This window comes from Triticum aestivum, chromosome 4A (assembly GCF_018294505.1).
Source record: "Triticum aestivum cultivar Chinese Spring chromosome 4A, IWGSC CS RefSeq v2.1, whole genome shotgun sequence".
NCBI classification, from domain to species: domain Eukaryota; kingdom Viridiplantae; phylum Streptophyta; class Magnoliopsida; order Poales; family Poaceae; genus Triticum; species Triticum aestivum.
Window position 1 is genome coordinate 106,291,266 of NC_057803.1, and position 3,627 is coordinate 106,294,892.

Sequence of the window (3,627 nt, forward strand, 5' to 3'; positions counted from 1 at the left end):
GCCGCCCCCCGCCGAGCAGCAGCAGCGCCGGGGCGGGCGTCGCGGCCGAGGTGGCCGCAAGCAGCAGCAGGAGCCGCCAGCTGCCCATGGCGGGGCGTCGCGCCAGCCGCAGCACCCGCTCCTGCCGATGCCCTAGCAGGCCGGCCAAAACCACTGGACGGGGGTTGTTCACGCATACTCCATGCCCATACCGCGTGCCCCCGTCCCCGGTGTTTTTGGCGCCCGCCCGGCCCCTCATCAGGCTTTGTACGCGGCCCCTCAGGCGTATCCGCCGGCGCCGCTCTACGGCCCCTCGGCAGCCTATGGGCTGCCTCCGGCCGGTGGGCTCATGGCGCCGCTGCCACAGCCTCTGCCGTCGGCCCCGGCCCTCCCGCCGGCACCATGGGACCCCGCTCTACTAGCGGCCCTCCACACCGCCCCCACGCCACAGCAATACACCGGCGGTGGCGACTGGTACATGGACAGCGGAGCCACGACTCACATGGCCGCCAACCCCGGTAACCTTCTTACCGCTCACCATGTTCACACTGCTGCTCGCATTACCGCGGGTGACGGTTCCTCCATGCCCATCACTCATGTCGGCCATGCTACTTTTCCTTCTAACTCCGTTCCATTACATCTTTCTAACATACTCGTTTCACCTGACATCATTAAAAATCTTGTTTCTGTTCATTCTCTTACACGTGAAAATCCTGTCACCGTTGAATTTGACATCTTTGGCTTTTCTGTTAAGGATGCCCGTACCCGGATGGTGCTCCACCGATGTGACAGCCCCGACGATCTCTACCCGGTCCACTCCTCCACATCCTCCGTCACTGCACCCATGGCGCTTTCCGCTGGAGTGGACCTTTGGCATGCTCATCTCGGTCATCCCAACCCTGCCACCCTTCGTCATATTCTTCGCCGTTTTTCATTCACGTGTAATAAGATCGACGATCACACTTGTCATGCTTGTCGTCTCGGCAAACATACTCGTTTACCCTTTAGCACTTCCTCGCATGTTGCTTCATACCCCTTTGAGTTAATTCATAGTGATGTTTGGACCTCTCCTGTTGCAAGTAACACTGGCTATCTCTATTATCTTGTTATCCTTGATGATTTTCCGCACTATGTGTGGACCTTCCCGTTGCGGCGAAAGTCAGATTCTGTTGCCACTCTCACCGCATTCTACTCCTATGTCTCCACGCAGTTTGGTCTTCATGCGTTGCAAACAGACAACGGGAAGGAGTTCGATAATCTTGTAATCCGCAACCTTCTCGCCACACACGGCACGATTTTTCGTCTCACTTGCCCGTACACTTCGCAACAAAATGGCCGCGCTGAGCGCATGCTTCGCACTCTTAATGACTGCGTTCGCACCCTCCTCTTTCACGCCAACGTGCCACCATGTTTCTGGCCTGACGCGCTCGCCACCGCATCACTACTCCTCAACATCCGTCCCTGTCGCACTCGCGGGAATTTTGCTCCTCACCATCTTCTGTTCGGCACGCCACCTTCCTACACCGAGCTTCGCATTTTCGGTTGCTTGTGCTACCCTCGCATTGCTTCCACTACTTCTCATAAGCTCGCACCACGGTCCGTGGCCTGTATTTTTCTTGGCTATCCCCCCAACACCAAAGGCTACCGCTGCTATGATCCTATCTCACATCGGGTCATCACTTCCCGACATGTTTACTTTGATGAGATGGTTTTTCCATTTCAGCAGGTACCTTCGGATGTTGCGGCCTTGCCCGCTTCTGGTGACGGACGCTCGGGCGCTTCTCGCAGGCCGCCTCCTGGCTTTGAGGGTGCCTCCCGTGCCCCGGGTCGAGTTCCTCCCCGTCCGGTTTCCTTCGGGGCTGCACCCCTCCCGGCGCCCACGACGCCCCCTGCGCCACCATCGGCGCAGGCCTTCTCGGCGCCCCCCGCGCCCTCGCCCGCGGTGGCCTCGGCCGCGGTGGCCTTCCCCGCGCCCTCGCCGGCGGCCTCGCCCACGGCCTCACTCGCGGTCTCACCTGTGGCATCAGTGGTGGTGGGCTCTTCTTCGTCCTCGCCCGTCGCCCCGGACTCGCTGCCCCGCCCGATGACTCGCTCTCGGGCCGGTACCTTCCGCCCGAGTACGCAGTACACCAGCGATGAGTATCTTCTCGCTGCTTCCGTCTCCGAGTCGTCCCCTCTCCCATCGTCAGCTCGAGCCGCCCTTCGGGACCCTCATTGGCTCGCTGCGATGCGGGAAGAGTTCGATGCGCTCCAACGGAACCGCACCTGGCAGCTTGTCCCTCGGCCACCTCGTGCCAACATCATCACGGGAAGTGGGTCTTTCGGCATAAGACTCATCCCGACAGGACTCTCGAGCGCTACAAAGCTCGCTGGGTGGTTCGAGGCTTTCGGCAACGTGCGGGCGTGGACTTCACCGACACTTTTGCTCCGGTTGTTAAACCGGGCACGATCCGCACCGTGCTTCAGCTGGTCGTCTCCCGAGCTTGGCCCGTGCATCAGTTGGATGTCTCCAACGCCTTCTTGCACGACCACCTCGCCGAGCAGGTGTTCTGTGAGCAGCCCATCGGCTTCGTCGACGCCACACATCCTGACCATGTGTGCTTGCTCTCCCGTTCTCTTTACGGGTTGAAGCAGGCGCCTCGGGCCTGGTACCAGCGCATCGCTGCCTTCCTGCAGACGCTTGGATTTACATCGATCCGCTCCGATGCATCCTTCTTCGTGTACCATCACGGGGTTGACATGGCCTACTTGTTGCTCTACGTCGACGACATCATCCTGACGGCTTCCACTGTCGCGCTTCTCCAGCGGCTTACTGCTTGTCTTCGCGATGAGTTTGCCCTGAAGGACTTGGGGCCCCTCCACTACTTCCTCGGCATTGAGGTGGTTCGACGGCCAGATGGGTTCTTTCTGCACCAACAGCGTTACGCCCATGAGCTTCTCGATCATGCCGGCATGCTTAACTGCAAGCCTGCTCCCACGCCTGTTGACACCAAGGCCAAGGTTTCAGCTCTGGAGGGCTCTCTCGCATCCGACGCGGCCTTCTATCGCTCCATTGTGGGTGCCTTGCAGTACCTCACTCTGACGCGCCCCGACTTGCAGTACGCCGTTCAGCAGGTCTGTCTTCACATGCATGCTCCGCGTGACTCTCACTGGACCTTGGTGAAGCGTATCCTCCATTACATACGCGGCACTACGTCGACTTACACTGACGGCCTCCGCCTCTACCGACCTTGTCGCCTACTTTGATGCGGACTGGGCTGGCTGCCTGGACACACGGCGCTCCACTTCAGGGTACTGTGTCTACCTTGGGCCGTCTCTGATCTCTTGGTTTCCAAGCGACATCCCACAGTCTCTCGCTCGAGTGCCGAGGCAGAGTATCGGGCAGTGGCTAACGCCGTTGCCGAATGCTCTTGGCTTCGTTAGCTGCTCCAGGAGTTGCTTTGTGATGTTCACAAGGCCACACTCGTCTACTGCGACAACGTCTCCGCCATGTACCTCTCCGCCAACCTGGTCCATCATCGATGAACGAAGCACATTGAGCTCGACATACACTTTGTTCGTGAGCAGGTGGCCCTTGGGCGCATCCGGGTCCTCCATGTCCCGACGGTGCAACAGTTTGCCGATGTTATGACAAAAGGACTGCCTACT